Consider the following 22560-nt stretch of genomic DNA (forward strand, 5'->3'; position numbering starts at 1 on the left):
TAGCATACAATAAGTTGCTCAGTATATGTTTTGCCCTAGGGGCCTCACAAACCATATACTAAAATAATGGTATAAGAACCACATCTGAGATAGAAAGCAGGCCTAGGGAATCGCTGGGGCTTCTAGGAACAACCAAGGGTTAGGAAGTAGGAGGCCCACGGGAGACGGGTGCAGTGTCTAAACACAGCCGCTGGTTACCATTGACTTTCTATGGAAACGAACGAGTTACAAATTTACAATTTAAGGACACTTCTAAATGAACTACGATGGAACCCTTTTAGACTTAGACACTTGCAGGGCCAATACCCTCGAGACTACCAGAGTACTCGTGTTACCTCACCCACAGAAGCCGGGTACATAGGTGTCTTTTGATGTCGGGTTTCATCGTCAATTTCAATGGAGAGCTGCAAAGAAGTGCTGCATGCGTCCAGAGGAAAAGTGTCCGGGTGGATCCAAGGGTGGATCGAAGATCTGAAGAACCTGAAAGCAGAAGGGACAGAGTGTGGGTCATATGCCAGTGACCAGGATGGTGCTGGAAAGCTGCCAAACAATGTCGGGTGATATCAGGAGCAAAGGTGAAGTTTGTCTCTTCAGCCACGAGGTCCTGGAGGCGTCGACGACAACGACCAGGAGCTAAATTCTAGCTGTCCCACAAAGGAACTAGTTGACTGCAGTGTCGGTATCCAGATTGGTCCCAACAAGCCTTGGCAAACGCAATCCACGCAAGATGTCGAGATCGGCTTCGGTGCAGACCAGCAAGGTCTGTGGAACGTCTCTTTTGGGGAGAAGTTGGAGCAAGCCTGGAGCAACCAGAAAAGCAAAGTAGTTTCAAAGGAAAGTCTTCGGGGGGCTCAATAGCCAACGGACTAGGAACCGCGAAGACGCATCGAGCTGAAATGCAAAAGCGGGGTCCACGGGACACTCGTGGAGTGGGGGCCTCTGAGCTTCAGTGCAAATGGTGCTCGGGGCAGGGGCTTCAAATACCCCAATGCACAACTTCGGGACACCTCGGGAAGTCGGTGCAGGTAGCAAAATGCAGGATGTCCAGGAGTTCTGGTCCCACGTCTCTCGTGTCCGCCACGGGTCTCAGCTTTGCTGTGAGTGAAGGTCGGGTCAGAGATGTCTGAAAGTCTGTGTCCTGTGTCGCAGATTCTTCGGTATCCCGCGGGAGCCTCAAAAAATGCAGACCGGCAAAGATGCTGTTGGTGCCTGTTTGAACAGGGTGGTCACTCCTTGACAACAAGGGAGATGTCTTCCATCTTCCAGTCGAAATGGAATGTCGAAGGTCCTGGATTTATGTTTCAGAGTTTCGTCCAGGATAATCTAAAGTCCTAGGGACTGGGATCCTATACTTATACTAAGTTTAGGGGTTGGACTAACGTTAAGGTCCCTCCTATGGGTGGACCTGGGGAGGATATGGTTACACCCCTTTCCCTTTGTCCAGTTTTGCGCCAGAGCTGGGGTAGAGTGTCCCAGCAATTGGTTGGACCTGGGAAAGGCATGGAGCACCTTGTGTGCCCCAGGCAGTGTCTGGAAAGCATTCACTGAATGCAGCCCTCCCTGCCCAAATACACAAAAGCCTGTCTGGGGAGGTGCCAGCACCTCCCTGGACAGGAAACCTATTGTCCAGGCCTCCCCTGCCAGAGTTTCGTCCAGCAGCAGGAGGGCAGACTCGTGTCTGTGGCACCAGCATCCATTTTATGATGCAGAGGCTCTGTTTATCTTTAACCAGGTTTACCAGTAACTACATGTCTTTTCCCTCTAGAAGGGTGGAATGCTACCCCCGCCTCCAGGACTGGCAGGGGGGTAGTATTCCAAAGTGTTTGACACCTTACACGGCATGTTTTGATAAAGCCAAACCAAAGTTAGCACTAACCGCGAGGATTATAATGCACTTAAGAGTATATGGTATGGCTATATCATAGAAAAGCTATAAGGAGATGGTTCCGAAAACTGCAGAGGGGCTCAGCTCATGCTAGGGCACCCTCTCACGTAAAACCAAGCACTTTACCTCCAGGATTGTCGCGGTCTGCCCTAGGAGTGGCTTATAGGTGAATATGTGTCTATATAGGTATATAGATATAGGTATACTATATCTAAGTAAGGGGTGATTACACCACCTTACCCATGCTGTGTGAACAGACCTGTGGTGTCAGTTTGGAAGGCAAACCAGGGGTGGCACAATTAATGCTGCAGCCCCTGCTAGGCCTAGGGTGCACCTATGACCTGGGTACCTAGGGTACACTATACAGGGGCTCAGAAGGGTGACCCAGTAATCAATCTGGTATGTACCTAAAGTACATGGTATCAATTCAGAGAGAGAACAGCTAGGCTGTGGGCCTGATTAGCAGGGCCACAGCCAGACTAAAGTTGAAAAACCAGAGAATCACAGCAAAAAGTGGGGGTACCCATAGGAAGCAGACCCTACTCTCCTACACAACCCCCCCCCCCGCCACCAAACACAGTGACATTAAACTAGCCTTGACCAGTTGAGTCTTCATGTTCTAAGTGGAAATATCTGGACAGTCCGTCAGCATTGGCATGGTTACTCCCAGGTCTATGTTCCACTGTAAAGTCCATCCCCTATAGGGAAATGGGCCACCTGAGCAGTTTAGGATATTCACCATTCATCTGTTTTAGCCCCACAAGAGGGGCTTATGGTCTGCCTGAACTTTGAAGTGAGTACCAACCAAGTATGGTCTCAGCTTCTTCAGGGCCCAAACAAACCACAGCAAAGGCCACCCTCTCAATAGCTGACCACCGTTTCTCTCTAGGGGTCAGCCTTCTGCTAATAAAAGCTACTGGGTGGTCTTGACCATCTTTATTCAATTGTGATAGCACAACCCCTACCCCCAACTCGGAAGCATCTGTTTGAACAATGAATTATTTGGAGTAGTCTGGGCTTTGCAGGATTGGTGCAGTGCACATGGCCTGCTTCAGGTCATCAAATGTCTTTTGACAGCTGACTGTCCACTGAACTTTCTTAGGCATTCTTTTGGAAGTTAAGTCATTAAGGGGTGTCACAATGGAACCATACCCATTGACAAATTTCCTGTAGCACCCAGTCAGGCCCAAGAAAGCTCTGACCTGAGTCTGGGTGGTTGGAGCAGTCCAGTCCATTATGGTCTGCATTTTGCTCTGCAATGGTTGAACCTTGCCTCCACCTACAAGGTGGCCCATGTATACAACCTTGCTCTGCCCTATCTGGCCTTTGGTAGCCTTGATAGTTAGGCCTGCCTTTTGCAGGGCCTCCAGAACATTCTTCAGGTGGATCAGGTGATGTTCCCAAGTGGAGATAAAGACAGCAAGATCATCTAGATAAGCTACACAGTAGTCTTACAGGCTTGAGAGGAGTTGGTTCACCAACCTTTTAAATGTGGCAGGTGCATTATTCAGACCAAAGGGCATTACCACAAATTGATAATGTCCATCAGGGGTGGTTGAAAATGCTGTCTTTGGCTTTGCATCAACAACTAGTCTGATCTGCCAGTAGTCAGCTGTCAGGTCAAATGTGCTCAGAAATTTGGCAGATGCCAACCTGTCTATAAGCTCATCTGCCCTGGGTATTGGATGGGCATATGTCCTAGTGACAGCATTGAGACCTCTGTAGTCCACACAAAACCTCATCTCTCTCTTACCACCCTAGGCGTGAGGTTTAGGCACAAGGACTACTGGACTGGCCCAAGGGCTCTCTGAGGGTTCAATGACTCCCAATTCCAACATTTTCTGGACTTCTGTCCTGATACAGTCCCTGACATGATCAGGTTGCCTGTAAATCTTACTTTTAACAGGCAGACTTCTCCCAGTGTCCATTTCATGAGTGCACCAGGTAGTCTGACTTGGAGTCAGTGAAAACATATGTCTGTAGGCCTGCAGAACTTGTCTGCAGTCATTCTGCTGTTGGGCAGTGAGGCTGCCTGCCAAAGCTACACCATCAACTGACCCATCCTCAGGGTTCTGAGAGAGCAGGTCTGGGAGAGGGTCACTCTCATCCTCCTGTCCTTCATCAGTAGCCATGAGCAAGCCCATGTCTGCCCTGTCAACATATGGTTTCAGTCTGTTGACATGAAGCACCCCGTGGGGGCCCCTGGGAGTTCCAAGATCAACCAAATAGGTGACTTCTCCATTCTGTTCAACAATAGTGTGGGGTCCACTTCACTTGTCCTGGAGAGCTGCTGGGGCCACAGGCTCCAACACCCACGCTTTCTGTCCTGGCTGGTAAACAGTCAGCACATCCTTTTGGTCATGCCAGGTCTTTTGTAATCCCTGACTAGCCTCAAGGTTTTTGGATGCCTTCTTCATATACTCAGCCATCCTGGAGTGGAGACCACGTACGTAGTCCACAATGTCTTGTTTGGGAAGTTTGAGAGGTAACTCCCATCCTTCCTTCACCAGACAAAGGGGTCCTCTCACAGGATGCCCAAACAAAAGTTCAAAAGGGGCGTAGCCAACCCCTTTCTGTGGGAACTCTCTGTAGGCAAATAAAAGGCAGGGCAGTAGGATGTCCCATCTCTGCCTGAGCTTTTCAGGGAGACCCTTAATCATGCCTTTAAGGTCTTGTTGAACCTTTCAACTAGGCCTTTGCATTGTGGGTGATAGGGTGTGGTGAACTTGTAGTTCACTCCACACTCGTTCCACATTGCAGTCAAGTAACTAGACATGACGTTTGCACCTTTATCTGTTACCACCTCCTTAGGGAAACCCACTCTTGAGAAAACTCCCAAGAGGGATCTTGCCACAACAGGTGCTGTAGTGGTCCTAAGAGGAATAGTTTCTGAGTTTCTGGTGGCATGATCCACTACCACCAGAATAAACCTGTGCCCAGAGGCTGTTTGGGGATCCATTGGTCCAACAATGTCACTCCCTACTCTTTCAAAGGGAACCCCCACCACAGGTAATGGTATAAGGGGGGCCTTTGTAGTGCCACCTGATTTGCCACTGGCTTGGCAAAGTGACACAGGAGCGACAAAACTCCTTGGTGTCTTCTGACATGTGGGGCCAGTGAAAGTGAGGGACAAGCCTGTCCCAAGTTTTGTTCTGGCAAAGATGTCCTGCTAAGGGAATATCATGGGCTAGTGTCAAAAGGAAGTCCCTGAATGCCAAGTGTATGACCAACCTCCTGGAAGCACCAGGCTTGAGGTCTCTAGCCGTTGAATACAGGAGCCCTTCATCCCAGTAAACCTTTTGGGTTCCCCTAGCATTCCCTGCAGCCTCAGCAGCAGCTTGCTGTCTGAGGGGTTCAAGAGAAGGGTAGTCAAACTGCGCCTGCCTCAGTTCTGCCCTGGAAGGTCCCCCTGTCCCAAGAAGCTCAACCTGATCAGGCTCCAGCTATTCTATGACAGTTCCTTATTCATGCTCACAATCAGCTTCCTCCGAAGGCTGATCCTCATCCTGAGGCAGGGGGGAAGGTACAACCTTAACCCTACTGCTCCTTTTCCTGGTAGGCAACTGGTCCATTATTCCAGAATCCAGTGCCTGTTCAGTGTTGCAATTTGTGACCTGTGACCTAGTCATAGCAAGCACGTGTGCTGAGATGCCTAACATTTCTGCATGTATCCTGAACTCCACTTCAGACCAGGCAGAAGTCTCTAGGTCATTGCCAAGCAAACATTCTACAGGAAGGACTGAACTAACAACAACCTTCTTAAGGCCAGTTACCCCTCCCCAGGAGAAATTAACAACTGCCATATCATGTGTGGTAGTGACATTGCTACCATTGGTCACTAGGTAGGTTTCCCCTAGTATGATCTGTCCAGGGTCCACAAAGTCAGGTATCACCATGGTGACACTAGCCCCTGTGTCCCTGTAGGCCTGAGTCTCTTTCTTATTGACTAAAGGAGTTTGTCTGTACTTGCCCAAGTTATTGGGACTCACAGGGAAGGACATATCCATGCCTCCATCACAGATCAAAACAGCTTGAGTTGGTACTCTGGCTAGGCCAGAGTCCATCTCAGTTCCCAGGGTTAACCCTACTACACCCTTCTGTTGAGAACCACCACTTGGAGCTGAACTAGGGGGAATAGTTGCCTTAGGGGCAATGGTGGTGGGAGCTGTCTCCTTCTTGGTGCAATCACTGGTCCAGTGAGATTTTACTTTACAAACTTTGCACCATGGTTTCCTAGGACCTTCTTTTTTTTTTAGATTGTTGGGAACCCCCACCATTAGAAGCTTTTTGGGGACCTTGAGAAGACTTCTGGTCTTTTGCTTTCTCCCCACCCTTTTGGTCTTGCTTCTTCTGGTCACCACCTTGGTTCTGGACCGTCTGCTTCACCCTGGTTCTGACCCATTTGTCTGCCTTCTTACCCAATTCTTGGGGAGCGGTGAAATCAGAGTAAACCAAGTGCTGATGCAATAACTAGTTTTGACAATTATTAAGAATCTGTTCTCTCATTATAAGGTTATACAATCCTGTTTAGTCACTTACTTTACTGCCCAGTAACCAGTCTTCCAGAGCCTTAATAGCACAATCTACAAAGTCTGTCCAGTCCTGAGTCTGTGTCTTCTGGGGGTCTCTGAACAGCAACCTGTACTGCTCAGTGGTTAGGCCAAACCCATCTATCAGAGCACTCTTCAGGACAGTGTAGTTGTCAGCATCCTCTTCTCTAACAGTGAGGAGCTTGTCTCTTCCTTTGTCTGCAAAGATTGCTGCCCACTGACTCTGGGGTACCTGCTGTACTTTGCATGCCCTCTCCAAAGCAGTTATCCACTTGTGGATGTCACCCCCAATATGATAGGGAGGGACAATCTTGTTTACCTACCACTAGGGTTGTTGCTGCCACCAGTGGGCTCTAGCCCACACAATTTTCTCTCTCTTTCAAGAGCCAGGGTCTCTTTGGCAAGGGCAATTTCTTGCCTCTTGATCCTAAGCTTGACTTCTTTCATTCTAGCTTTGTGCTCTCTTCTCTGAGGGGAAGTCATTCTCCTCTAAGCTGAGGCAGAGGACCCTACTGATGAGTCAGAATGTTCAGATTCATCTGAAAGAGATCTGTGTCTTCTGGGCACATCATTAGGCCTACGTGTAGGGATAGAGGGAGGCCTTCTTAGGCCATCTCCACCCTCAGGTAGTCCTGTGTTTTCCAGGTCAGGTTCATTACCCTCATCCTGGTCTACATCCTCATCATCATACCGGTTGGGTACCCCACTAGGATCCTCTTCTGATGAAGGATGACCCCCCTCCCTGCTACCATGCGCCTCTGGGTCTGATGCTTTTTCCAAGTCATCTGCCACTAAAAGATTTACCAGGTGCTGGGTGGTTGGACTCTGTCCTTGGTTTCATTTTCTTCTGCCACACAAACCTCTTAACTCTTGGAAAGTGAAGGTGTCATATTTAGATGTCTGCTCTTTGCTGACATCTGGCAGAGAGGCACTAGCTCCTGCCCTTAAAGCCATGACTAGTGTGGTGTGGTGTGTGCACCTACCTACACTACTTGTTACCTACTAGAACCTCTCTAGAAGTTTTAGTCAGGGTGTGCTAAGCCCTTATCACCTACAACTGCTAAGTTCAGTAGAACTTATGTTTCATAAGACTTGATGCATTTGTACGTACAGGTACCTTGATGTGATTTTTCAAATGATATTCTCAAGATTATTTGGTAAAACAATGCAAGCTCTTATACCATCAGCTGCACGACAATGTGAGAAATTAGCCTGGCATATGATGTCCACTAGTTCTAGTAGGCACCTTTCACCAGTCTAATCGACCCTTATTGATGGTGGTTGTAAAGTCAACCTTATAGAAAGCTATCCTAGGTGTAGCAGTGACGAGCAGTCTTCAGGCTAAGACTTCGGAGAGCGAATGGAGCTAGTTGTTTTACCAATTATAATCCCTTGAGTACCAAATGAAAGCACACCACACAAGGTATATAGCAAATATATATGATCACTGCTGAAATGTGTACAACCTGCAATTTGACCCTGGGTATAACATCATTACAACAAGTGATTGAGATGGCTGTGTGGAAACCGCTGCGCACACATTTTAATTTCACTAAAATAAATTTGTAGTTTGAGAACCAACTGCAAAGGCCAGTGTGCACTCCGCACGACATATATTCTGAGTTGGATAGATAATTGGGTTCGTACATCTGCTGCTGAGATCTGAGTAGCTTGCAGATTACGCATTTTAAAGTCCAAAGAAATAGCTCAGTAATCTGATACACCTCTGACCTCATGAAGAGATGGGTGTGCAAATTTCCACTCACTGACCCCCACCCTAGTGAGTTCAACACTCAGTTTGGTTTGGTTGGCCAGTCGCTATTCCTCATCGGTCGCTAGAACTCGCTATTAACAAAACAGCCATTTCTAATCCAATATTCAGTCGAGGAAGGGACTTTATTTATTTATTTAATGCAATTTTATATAGCGCGAACATTACCCGAAGGTGTCAGAGCGAGAGTGGAGGTGCGCAACTCACCGGGACCGCTACTGCAACTCCAGGGTGACGTTTCCCACCAGCTGCTCCGGGCTCCAGCAGGAGACGGGTCCCGCCGACTGCTGTCTGCAGAAGGGTACAGTGGCGGCCAGCGGCCTTCTTGCACTTCCTCAGGCAGACGGCGGTGAGCAGCAAGCGGCGGAAGAGCAGCAGCTCCCGGTGCCAGTCCTCCAGGGCACCCTCCTCGGTCTCGGGGGTGCCCGCCGTCCCCTGCAGGCCGCACTCCTGGCCGCACTCCCAGCACCGGGCCCTGAATGGGGGTAGAGGGGGCCTGGGGACAAAGAGCGAAACTGGATGGATCAATAATTTCCTTCTCACCACCCCCATTGATTGAAGTAGACAAAGAGCCCCACCTGCCCCACCTCGTGGCAGACCTGTGTGGAAAGGCAGCAGAGGGAACATGTTTGTGAGCTGCTCAGACTCCTTTCAAGGTAGGGTGACCCGCCTGGTGTCACACAGCCTGTTACCTGGTTTCCCCAAACAAACTGCTGCCAGGTGAGAATGGAAGTCCTGCCCCTCCCCGGGCAAAGTGTGAAGGAGAGGAGAGCGAAGAGACAGAGCTGTCCCTGCCCAACCGGCTCCTGGCTCCAGGGGGTTTACAACTTTCTCTGCGCCTTCTGCAGCGTCCCGGTGCGCCTGGCAGTCTAGCCGGGCACGAGACTTTTCTCTTAGGGTTCACCAGGAATCTCAGCACACAACGTACCTGGGTAAGACTTTCCATGGACGCCAGCTGCCGCGGGATCCTTGCAGAATTAAACCGTGTGCGTGTGGGTGCTAGCTGACTGCCCGGCACTATCTGCAGGCCGATGGATGGTGCCTCCGTAAAGAGAGAGGTCCCCGTCTGACTTCAGCACCGTCATGTTTTTTTTTTCTTAGACGCCGGGCTTGGCTGGTCCAATAACTGCCCACGCTGACGCTCCTCACCCTCGGCCGCTATATCATAATATTTTTAGAGAGCCTGTCTCCCCTCGCGGGCCACCGCGCGCTCCCACCCCACGTAATGCGTGGCCTAAACATTTCCTTCCTGACTCACGGGTCACAGGCTGTCCCCGCTTAGTTGTAAACACGGCCTCGCGAGCAATGGGAGCGGGCATTCTGAAGCCTCCTAAGTATGAGTAATTAACGAAAGGCTGGCTCTCAAACGACCCTACAGTCACATATCACCGACACTGCACGGGGTGAAGACACATTAAAATAACAAGCCGCTCTGACGGCCCTAACGCTCTGCATTGTACCAGTAGATACGAGAAGTCGATGGGCCCCGGCGCCATCTTCGGAGGAATGAAACAAAGCCAACCTTGGCAAAAAAAAAAAGAACCCACCCACAGTGGACACGTCTTCATGACGTTGCGAAAAGCCTAAAAATCGCCGGAACGCCCACGAATCTGCTCCGGCTATGACGGACAGATCTCTGTTCCAATGGCTAGCCTCCATTTATGGAGCTAGCCAATGGAACAGAGAGGCGGTGACCAAGCCACATACTGTTCTCATTAGATTTCGCCTGCGCCGAAAAGCTGCGCGGTGCGCAGCTTTCGACCAGGCGAAACCTAAAAAAGGTAGAATTACTCACATGCTCGGTTACATATAAAAAGAGCTCTTTGCCTCGATCTGCACCACTAGCCAGAAGACCAAGTCTGTTTGTCTTCCAAAAACTTTTGTCTAGAAGGAAACACCAAAGTCTGACTGTGCGCCAATACATGCAGCGTTTCTACAGACAGACAGAAAGTGTTACAAGTGTGCATGCAAACCTTAAGTAACAGCACAAAGAAAAACAAGCATTGGCAAATGCAGGAAACTATGCTACAACCAATACAAATGGAGGAAAAGTTAGTGACAAGCACAGGAACCGATGAAAAGCAAGGGGGCGGGATGTAATCCCCTTTTTAAAATTATATTGAATACAATAGATTTCACAAGCACAGCGCAAGCTCTGTGCAGGCGAAACCTAATAATCTGACTCATTTGCAAATTCAGCATGACTGCATTTAAAACAAGGCAAGCAGCACTCGTTAACATGCAACAAAAAAGTAATTTGTGACTTAGGTATGACCTATATCACTTGCAAAGAGATCAGTCGAAGCAGATACTTGAGTATACTAGTGAACTTTTTCATCCTAGTATATTTGCGTGCTTTATATGAAGCAGAATGCATTCTGAGTTTGTTGTCTCAGAGGAGCCTCTGTTACTGGGATGTTACAGCAGAAGACGGACAACTAAATAATTTACATTATGTTGCTCCTCAGATGTATCTCTCAGTATGGACTGGTATACATTAGGAAGTGCTGCATGTTGCTAAATTCCATGATCCTCATTACGTGTGGTTTCTTAATTCCGATGGGTTTGGTAACAGCAGTTACTGCCTTACTGGAATTATGAGATCTGCTATTTCTTCAGTCCTCTTTATTTCATGTGAAGATTTTTTAATCCGCAGGAAATTAGGAATTACTGGGGAGTCAGACCTGGAATTACCTATTAATAATTGGTCATTCTTATGATTTGTTGTCTCTGTATAATGTGTGTATGATGTAAAATGGTCTGAGACGCTTCACTGGTATCAGGAGCTCTTTAAACCAAATGAAACACATGAAAGAGAGAGATGTGTGCCCTTACAGTTCAGGTGCTTTGCAGCAGCCCAAAAGGGCCTAACTTCTGGTATTTACCTGTTTTCATGGACTTCTTTGCTTGATTTTACTCGCAAGAAAATGTCAATCTTAAGAGTCACACATTTGGTCACTGAATGTCACTCATAAGTACACTGAAACTATGAAAATGTCACACATAAGAAATATCAAACTTTGGCAGCTATGTATATAAAGGGACCCTCTGGGTCCCACTTGTAATGGCGTGCATTCTCCCTATCCCGGATTTTCTGATAACCTGCCTATCGGTAATGCCAACAGTGGGGGGAATCTGGGCCATTTTCCAGGCCACTCTCAATGAGCGCTGCAGTCAATATAGACTTGCAGGCAGTACAGAGGGAATGCTTGCATTGCTCTTCTTTTTTAGGTCGAGCATTCGAGACCTTGTGTATATACTTTAGTATATACTTATATGTGTACGTACTTTGTGGGCTCTGGAGATCAGCCCTAGGATTTGTCTGCTTCCACTTAGGGACTTTTTTCATGTTCAACTGTCTCTATTTCACTGTCTTGATAGGAAACGACTAGTGGAGGTCAGTAAAATACCAGAATTGCTTTCTGCTGACGGACTTTCTTTTTGTTTTCTGGCAACTGCCTCTATTCAACTTTCTTGATAGAAAACAACCACCAGAGGTCAGTAAAATACCAGAATCACTTTAGCACTCTCTATATTCCAGTCCATAGAAATTGTCTTCCACAAGCACCCGTAGACAATATTTTTTTCAAATCTTGTATTTTCAGTGATATGACTACCGAAGGCCCTGATTTTATATTAAAAACAGAGCTTCGTACTATACCATTTCCCGCTAAAAGGCACAAATTCTCTCCATGTGTTCCCATACCTGGTGTGTCGCGCAGTTTGGTGCTTACTTTACCTCCATGTTAAAAAACAGTAGATATTACAGCAACCAGACTAATGCGCTACATAGCTAAATACATATAAGGTCCCAAAGGGCAAGACTGATTGCATTGCAAATGCTTGTTTGCATGGTGGCTTGTGCTTTGGTTGGAAACGATCCGCAGCACAAGCTCCCATACAGAACAAGCATTGCAAATGCATTAGGTCTCGCCTTTGATTAAGTTAAAGCCATTTGCTTTGCTAATGGTATTGCATCGCAAAGCAAATGTCTTTCACTTAATAAAAGGCGAGACCTATTGCATTTTTAATGCTTGTTTCGCTATTCGTCTGGTGGACCTCGGCACACACTAAGCCACAGCAGGTGCGGGGGTTAGAAAGTGCATTAAAAATAACGAAAGGCCAGTCAGACCTGATGACTAGGCAAGATAGAAGTATGGCGATGTGCACAGACTAAAGAATTGTTAATTTTCAATCTCTGGTCGATGTGCATTTCTTGCTCGTTATTAATGAGGTGATTGCACTGTTAGAGGATGGCAAAGCTCTCTCGACATTGGATCAGAGGTGCCTTCAAATTGATCTCCATCCTGGACTGAAAGTACTCACAGTTTTCAAAAAGATCAAGGGCCAGATGTAGGAAGCCTAATACCGGTCGGTAACAGCCGAAATTACTGAATTTCGGCCATTACCGACCGGTATTAGGCCTTTCAGATGTAGGGGCCTAATTTAAGGATTCGGTAATTTACTGAATCGGTAATTTAAGGAATCGGTAAATTACCGAATTCTTAAATACCGATTCTGTAAATTACCGAATCCTTAATGTAGGGAGCACTCAAATTAGTGCTTTTCTCCCATTTTAGGATTCGTTATTTACCACCAACTACAAGTTGGTGGTATATATCGAAAACCCCCAAAGAAGCAGTTTTTTGCTAATTATTACTGTGCCATGTGTCAGACATACATGCTCTTAGGGCATGTATGTGTGCCACATGTGCACCCATACACAATTCAGGGGTGCAACAGGGTGTCAAAGTGACACCCTGCCACCGTTCAATGTGTTCCCCCTTTTACCGAATTGGTATTTACCGATTCGGTAATTCCCATTCATTCCTATGGGCCTTCAGGCCCATAGGAATGAATGGGAATTACCGAATCGGTAAATAGCTATTCGGTATTTACCGAATCTTACCGATTTGTTAATACTTACCGAATGAATACCTACATCCCATTTACCGATTCTAAAATACCGAATCGGTAAAATTCTGTATTTTAGAATCGGTAAATCTGGATTACCTACTTCTGGCCCCTAGTTTTGCCCTAATTCACTTCTGGCATCAGCGTCTTCAGTTTGCCAGTGTGCCGTCACCGTGTCCGGGAATTGTATGGTCTCCAGGGGCGACATACTTGAGGGTGAGTCATCACGTGCTCGAGAACTGATATAATTGTGTGAAAGGTTAAACAGAGTGGATTGGCATTAACACAAGAGAAATGCAAACCACAGGAATCAGGGAGACTAGCATTACAGGACAGGGAGTAAGGGGCTAAAAGTCACAAGTCAAGGAGCAGCTGTAGCATGTTTGAATATTATTCAAAATATGTGGGCATTTTGTAAGTAAAATATGTGCGTGAAGGAGCTGCTTACAAAAGGACAGCCTATGAACGGCCGGGGGAGTTATAGAGTGCATTTGGTGTGTATTACAGTGCAGACAGGGCTGAGCCCAGAATTATGGTACACTAGGTTTATTTTTGATTAAGTTAACTCCAAATGATAGAGCTACAGTCGATTATGAAAAGTGCTGGTCCGGAGGCCCTAATTTCTCCATGAAAAGAACATATCAGAGAAGGCATGTATTATTTTGGTGTATCGTGTCAATATGCCTGACACTCCTTTCACCATCTGCCAGAACCTCTCACAAAGGAGGCAAATCAATTCCTTGGCCTCTCCTCCTTTCTCAATATTGCCAAAAACGCAAGGATAGCAAAAGCTGTTACGCCTCTCCTCACACCCTGCAAGCAGGGATGTGTAGCTTAGTTTTTAAATGTCAGGGCCGAATTAAAGGCTTCGGATTATGCTTTCTTTTTATTTGCTGTTAATTAAATGTATTTTTTACAGCAGCCAATTAAAATGAACTTTAACATAAACTAGGATTTCCATCAATCCTGTTGTGCTATAAAACTCTTTACACCAACCAGCATGTTCCTGGTATCATCACAATTTAGAATCCTCTAGCTCAACCTATTTTTCTCACTCATACTGCATTATTGTTACGCATTGTGATCCCCTTAGGCCAGAGGTCTTCAAACTTTTGGGTGCGGACACCCCCCTGTCAACATTTTCAGTCGGAATGACCCCCTCCTGACAAACCTTTCTAAACCTGTAGGCAGGGCTACTGGAATTATGAGGCATGTGAAGACCAAATTACACGGCAGGCTTGACTAAATTGTGTGGGAAGAAAATTTTAATAATGTTATGTGATGACGCATTATTTTGAAATGGAATTGCTTCTTTATTTTGACATTTTTTCACACTGTAACACTGAGAAAAGATTTCACCCCATTAGTACCAGTTTATAACCAAAATACAGCAATTAACATCAGAAAGATGTCTAGTCAACCTTTGTGATGGGCCTACCACTCCGCAGGAATACGTGCTGCCACATTAGAAACTCACCTGGCCTTGGCGGGAGCAGCAGGGGTCCCTTAAACCCCTGGCGGTCTTATGCAGAGTTAAGCAATTTACCCATGCCGCTTTCCTCTCACCCCTACCTTACATCCCTCTCTCCTCTCCTCTCCCAATCCTGGATCCCTCTCTCACTTTGCAGGCCACTTTCTTTCACCCGTTTTTACAACTTCTGAACTCTCCCCATTCAACTTCTCACTTCATCCTTAACCACCTCTTACCGTTCTGTCTTTTCACTGCCCTCATCTCTAACAGTCTCTCGGATTTATCCCATGGCCTCTCTGGCCCGTCACCTCCAGTGCTCACCTGCACTTCTCATTCACCTCAAGTCTCTCCATTCAAATTGTTATCTATTTGTATCTTACACCTCTCCAGTCCCCCATTCATCTTTCACATCTCTCCTTTGTTCTTCCACGCCTTCTTGAACCAATGTCCCTCTCCCCTGTTACCTCAGCACCAGTGCTTAATTTGAGCAGGTGGTTTCCGGTGCTCCGCACTTGAACCTAATTGTGCACACTGGCACTATGACCGTCTGCCAAATGGTGGCTCTTTTCTGTGTAATTTAGAGATGAGCAGAACAGCTATTTATTAATTCAATACACATTAAAAACGATAAACTCCTGATATCCGTGCCATTTTATAGCTTTGGGGGCATGAAATAGTCACACTTGTACAAGTGTTATGGTTGGTAGTTGCATAGGTTTTGCCATTGGCCGCACAGGCAAGGCAATACACGGGTGGGTAAAGTTGCAAACTGGTGAGGTCCCTGGCACATATTTCATTACAAATTAATCACTGCTCAGCACCCACCCCAGTACTCCCTCTCTTACCCTATCGTTTCTGTCCCTCACCCATGTTGCATCAAATTACTTTTTAGGTCACAGATCATCTCTCACCTATCTTCTCTCACAGTTTAACAGTAACCCTCCTCTGTGCCCTCAACTTTCCCTGACACTCACTTCTTGCGTGTCTGCACTTCCCTTCGGCACTTCACATTTCTCCTCATCCCTGACCTGTTCAATCAAATTCTCTCACTACCTTACTATCCTTTCTCATCCTTTCATCTCTCTTCACCGAGCACACGGGTTGGACCTGTATGCTCCTCTTGGCCACTCTGCTTATTGTTCCCTAATTCAGGAAGCCACAAATTGTCTGTCTTGCTGTTTTGGTGCAGGCAGTACAGTTATGGAATGCGCACCCTCCTTTGCTTCGCTCCACCAAGAATCTATTATCCTTTTGGAAGATATAAAAATCTGGCTCTATGCTCTGGAGGTCACCCCATTTGGCTGGTTCCTCTTCCCCTTCTATGTGTTTCTCATTTGCCTTCGGGCAAGACATGGCTATTAGCCCCAGGCACCTTTTGGTAACAGTAGCACACTACAAATGTAAATAATAATAGTAATAGGCAGAAGCAGGGGAGACACTAGACCCAAACTTCGCTGGGAGCCTACACTCCCAGGCAGGGCTAGCCCTGGCACTGATCACACATGGTACGACATTCTTTTTGGGTTCCCCCTCCCCAGTTTCCTCCTTCTCCATAAATTACCTTACTACCACTCACCAACAATACACCTCTACATTTAAGTCTTTTCTAAAGGGCCTTGTTACTAATAGGATGTCCCACAAAAATAGACAGTATAGGGAGGAAATCTCATCCACAGAAAGACAAATGAAGGAGGTGGAAAAAGATATCATTAAAGAAACCAATCAGGATCAAATTCAATTATTAATAACTCATTTGGAATCCTTGAAGGCCCGCTTAGACAGCACTGTTCAAGCTAGAATAGCTAAGGGGTGGGAGGTGAGCAAACTTGCCCACTTTGAGCACGGCGAGGGGCAGGTAGACTGTTAGCCTGGAAGGCCAAATCTGACAGATTGCGTAATCTGATAAAACAAATAGAAGACACACATACTAATAATCTAACACGCAATGAAGAAGAGATAGGGAATGCTTTTCATACCTATTTTAGGGAATTTTAGGACGAGGACAACAGCGTGACTATTATATCGGCAAAAGAATGGCTAAACTCAATTCACCTTTCTGTACTAGAATCCAGCAAACGAGAGAATTTGGAGATAGAAATCTCACAACAAGAAGTCAGGAAGGCGCTCCTTGCTTGTAAGTCTGGGAAAGCAGCAGGGTAGAAGAGGCCAAACCACCGTCTTCGTGGGGAGAAGCAAATATCACCCTGATCTTAAAGCCAGGTAAATTATCTACGAAGTGTGGGTCGTATAGACCTATTTCACTTCTTAATTCTGATTACAAGGTTTTTACCAGGGTCCTGGCCGACAGATTGGGCGCAGTCGCAGGAGATCTACTGCATAGTGACCAGAGAGGTTTTCTAAAAGGCAGAAGTCTCTCTGATCTTAGGCATGATCTGATAGGTGTCATCGATTTTGCCTCTAATTTTACTCTCCCTCTGGCAGCAATGACGTTAGATGCAACAAAAGCCCTTGACAGGGTAAACTGGGACTACCTTGCTGCTGTACTTGAAAAATTAAACTTTGGCCCTAAATTTTGCCAAACTATAAATCTTATTTACAGCGACCCAGTAGCAAGGCTGGTGGTCAATGGTAAATTGACTAAAACCTTCAATATTATTCAATATTAAGAGAGGAACCAGACAGGGCTGCCCCCTTTCTCCCCTCCTCTTCAACTTATATATAGAGCCATTTGCTTAGCGTCTTAGGGAGGAGACAGGCATTTTACCCTTTAAGAGCGATATATGGGAAAGGAAGGTAGCCATATAGGCTGACGACATTCTTATCTTTTCGTCAGATATAGAGTCATCATTCCCTCTAGTCATCTGTCTAGCTGAGGAGTTTGGGTGAGTATCCGGTTATGAAATTAACGCAGATAAGACCGAGATAATGACCTGGAATCTGCCAAAGGGCCAATACAACACTAAGGAGGAGATGAGGTACCTGAGAGTTAAAATTGTACATAACATAGGCAACATAGCCAAGGTAAACCTCTCAAACGTCCTTAAAGAGAGTCTAGAAGATTATCTTGTGACGAAGTTAGCAGGGAAGAAGGACGTGTCTTCTTTCTATTGTGCAATCGAGGAAGCCATTGATGGGGATTTTAAATTAGCAGGAGAGCTTTGGGAGGAATCTATTCCAGAGGTGGATTGGGCCGAATTGTGGCAGACTTCCTATAGCACTTTGTTCTCAACAGTAAAGCCAGCATGGTTGAGAAGAAATCATTATTTCACCACTCATAGAGCCTTCCTATCCCGGCCAGACTTTCTAAGATGTCCAAGGATCCATCGGCAAAATGTAAAAAATGCAACTTGGAAAGAGCCCCGGATACGCATATGTTCTGGACTTGCCCTGCCATTTAGGAGTATTGGGAAAAAGCAGGGTCCACTATAGAATCCATCTTAGGATGCCCTATACCTATTACACTCAGTTTAATAATTTTCGGCATTGAAGATGGAATTATTGGTCCCAAGAGGGGCTTTCTGTTTTTTGCTATATTACTGGCCAGACGAGAAATTTGTAAGAGATGGGTTGAAGCTTCCCCCCATACATTCGGACTGGCTCTCGGCTTTGTATAAAACATCAAGTATCGATCTGGCTAAACTAAAAAATAGCATGAAGAGAGCCATCTGGGACCCTCTGGTAAATTGGACTCCAGCTTAGATAACCATTATGATTAGTACTCTACACCACCTTACTTGTCTACCAAATACTCTTTAGACCTATGATTAAGCCTTATGGGTTGCACTCAGTTTGTGCTGGACTCTGCCGATATCACGGTGACCTACATAACGGTGATCTAAGGCGGAACGCCATCTACAATACTTGTCCCTTAAGATCAGGGGAGAGTACGACCACCCTCTCCTTAAGAACGAGAGATCAGCGAAACTGGTAGATAGACGGGAAGCCACTGGTAGGCGGGTGAATAAGGTTGGGACAGTACCCCAATAAAAACCCTACCTCTCCAAAGCGAGTAACAGTGGCAAACCACACATCACTTGTAAGCTGGGGTCAGAGACAAATGAGGAAAAAAATAAAAAATAAAATTATAATAATCAAAAAAACAATGCACCTCATCTCTCTGTAGCTCCTTTCTGACAAGCATTTAATTTATTTTATAGCGCTACTCATAGTTCACTCACACTCAGTTCTGTGATCTCCATAGTACATGTTCTTTGTAGCAGGCACATTAACCCTCTGCACTCTGTGGATGACAAGAGGGCCCCTGTGAGTGCACGGTGAGCGATGCAACAGTGTGAGAAAAGGGAAAGAGGAGTGCCTGCAGGGTGAGTGAGGTGACCATATGAATTTGGGTGCCGATGTAAGTGCAGAGTGGGATGAATGAATGCATGGCTAATGATGGGCTTGTTTGAGTGGGTTGCAAATTGAGCAGTGAGAGGACAGGTGAATGGGGTGTCACGTGAGTGCAGATGAGTAGTGTGACTGCAGGGTGAGGTACAAGGTAAACAGTGCAAGGGCATTGTGGGTGCAGAGTGATCACTGTGAATGCAGTGTGAGAGGGTGAATGATGTGAGTGCATGGTGATCAGTGTGAGTGCATTGTGATCGCTGTTAGTGCAGGGTGAGCATGGAAGTGAAGGGAGAGAATGAGAAGTGAGTTCTCTGAATGCAGGGTGCATTCCCAGACACTTAAAGTAACTCAGCATATTATAGTAGGGTTTAAGAAATAAGTTAAACTATTGCTATAATGGCATTAATTAGGGATCGAGGGTGGAGGAAATAAATAATATGCTGATACTGCAACACACTTCCAGTCCTATGGTTAGGGTTGCCTGCTCATTATTTTGATTTCCCAGACGGTACAAAAATAAGCAGTCACCTAAAGCAGTATATTTCAGCACTAATCTGTGCGTACTTGGAACAGCAAATATAAATAGAAAGCACTTTTAATTGTGTTCTAAGGCTGCCTCAATGATCCATGACTGATAATGAAAGGGAACAAAGACAGAAAAGTCACTTTACGAATGAATGCATATGATTTTATCTACAATCCTATTTAGTGTCAAGAGGAGGCCTTTGCAGGCTCTTTAAACATCACATGACTGGTATTTTTCTTTTGGCAACCCTACTTTATATTTCTTTTCATGAAATGCATTCTCACACTACTGCAGTAAATGTAAAATACAAAAGTAAGGAATAGGCATAGTGGGGGTCCAGGGGGTACTGGATCTAGAAAAAAAACTAAGCCTCAGTAACCAGTTTACAAAAGGTATGTAAACATGCAAATGGTCTTTAAAAACCTGTGAAAAACTGCAGACACAGCCCAGCGAGCCCACAGCAGCTCGAGCTGAGACACACTATGGGGGAGGAGGGGGGGGGCTGAAGCCCTTGGGCCTGGGCAGAAGTGTGACCGGTAATGCGCGACCCCCTTTCCATCACTCCACACCCCCCCTGGGAGTCGTGTCCCACACTTTGAAGACCTCTCTCTGCCTTAGGTCCTCTGGGCCTGCCCCTTAAATACCCGACACCGAAGGAGGTGTTTTGGAGGCCTGGAAGCAGAGCACTTAGCCGCCTCAGGACAGCTCCAGTCCTCTTTCTACCTCTGTAGCAGGGTTTCCGTTCTCCCACAGAGCTGTGCACAGAGATCTAGAACCTGGGTGAGTTAGGGTGACCCAAAACTCACCTTTGTTTCAGAAATCCCCTTACCAAGCTAGCTACAGTGTCTCATCGGTAGTAATAACTTCCCAATGACTTAGACAATCCAGAACATGAACTTAGGGTACCTCAGGTATCGTGGAACACATGAACACTCTTTCGTTATATAATCATTACAAACCGAAACTGGGAGGCAAAGAACACACGTGCAAGTTTGAAATGTTTATTTTTCAATGCAAAGTTCTCAAACGCAGTATCTTGTATAATACTAACATACATATTATAAAAATCAGAGTTAGCAGCATAGTCACTAATCCATAATAAGCAAAAGGTGATAGCATGTTATGATGCAAAAATCTATAGAATTCTGTATCACCTATATTTCGCGCACCCTATTCAGTATATTATATTATATCTAAGAAGGTCTCGTTTGGGTTCTAGCAGGGCGGGCCCATACCTCTAATTCTCAGTAGAGGTAGATCACATCAACAGCTACCAGCTCTCTGCATGCGAAGCATCAAGTGTGTTGATTCATTCCCTGTAACTCTATCTTAAACCCGCGTGGAGCCCAATGTTGGCAGCAACATTATTTGTGTTATGTCTAACGTGGTGCGAGGATCAGGCCTTCAGCAGCCTTGTTTTAGGTTATTCTTAGAGTGTGCAGTTCTCGGTGTGCAGACAGTTGTACCAAGTGTACCAAGCACGACTGATACAAGAGCAATTACATATTATTCTCAAATAAATCACATCTTTCGTCTAGGTTGAAAGCTACAATAACAATTAGGTGTTGTGTGCAAACCGTAGCTGAAAGAAAATATGGCGTTTAAACATTTAATAAGCTCATGCTAACTTAACACAATATATAGAAACGTAGTAACCATATGACACCTCGACTCCTGCATGCACAGCCGGAAGCCATAGTCGGATTGGGCAAGGTGGACCACGCGTAGCTCAGTGGGTGTGCAGCTGTCCCTCTCGCACTCTTGTGAAATAAGCACCTCTGGACAAAAGAACACTTCCACATGCCCTACAATCTTGGGCAAATGAAGAAAATCGATACAGGAGCTACCTTAGAGGCATGAAAAGTAGTCACTCAAGTGACACAGTCTGTAGAATACTGATTGCCCCATAACTGCGGCCTCCCCCCTCCCCCCATTTTGCTTGTGAACTTCTTGCATACACACTACTGCCTCAAGCATCATGGCGGAACGTATCGGCCCTCTTGATGTGGCCTACAACCAGTACTTTGATGAAGAATACTTACAATGCTTCAATCAACCACTCGAGTATTGAGCCCTCGCAGTGGCCCGCCAACTTTTTACACATCAGCTACAGAAATACACCTTACACATACCCCTGGCAGCTCCCCCAGTCGAACCGGTCCTAACTCCCAAAAACAAATCAGTAGCGAAGTCAGGTATTTGGCCCAACAATGCTACAATGGCACACGTCTCACAGTCTCTGCTTCCTGACCATGCATACCCACAGTAGACCATTCCACCATTGAGATGAGATGACAATACTGACAACTGATATTCAACACACCAAGCTCTGAAAACAGAACTTGCTAGGCTTCTTAAGATAAGATTCCTGTACGTAATCCTCCTCCTCAGGATCCCACAAAACCCCTTGACTTTGACGCGGATACTATTGCCCATCCTCACTCCTCTGATTGGACCCGCTCCCAGCCGTTGCTGACTACGTCCACTCCCAAATTCGAAAGAGCTATGACGACATGCACAGCTGTCTCCTCTTTGACATCCCTGACAAAGTGGCGGAAACAATCGAACATGATCCAACCTTGGCTGCCTTCCTCAAATAATCCTCTAAAGATCCTAAAAAGGGATAGACAGGTTCTGAAAGGCCTGTCAAGACAATTTTCTTGACCTGACTGAGACTCTGTGCAAAATCCTAGAAATGGCGGTACTTGCCAGAGAGACAGGCTTGCCATTAGACTCTGGGATGGTGCAGTGAGCTAAAAAACGGTGTTGGATCTAGCCCTGATCTCTTGTCTGGGTGAGAGCTTTCTGCTTAATTCAGAGACTCTGTCCCTCACCACCCCTTGTTGTAAATATTTTTGTCCACCCTAAGCGTGGAAGGGTATACTCAGATGTGAGACCCTTGCTCATTGCACCATCAGGATTCAAGCAAACCGGGCCGAAGACGGCTGTAATGCCAGAAACCGGTCCCCGGGAGCTTGTTTCCTTCCCAGTGTAAGAATTGGCTTTTGTAGTTTGGTTTGCCCTGTTCCCATCATGCACTGGGACAGGAACAGACTAATTTGCATACAGCCAGGTTCTGAAACTGAGATGGTGCAGTGAGCTAAAAAACGGTGTTGGATCTAGCCCTGATCTCTT

Source organism: Lissotriton vulgaris, chromosome 9, assembly GCF_964263255.1.
Source record: "Lissotriton vulgaris chromosome 9, aLisVul1.2, whole genome shotgun sequence".
In the NCBI taxonomy this organism is placed as follows: Eukaryota; Metazoa; Chordata; class Amphibia; order Caudata; family Salamandridae; genus Lissotriton; species Lissotriton vulgaris.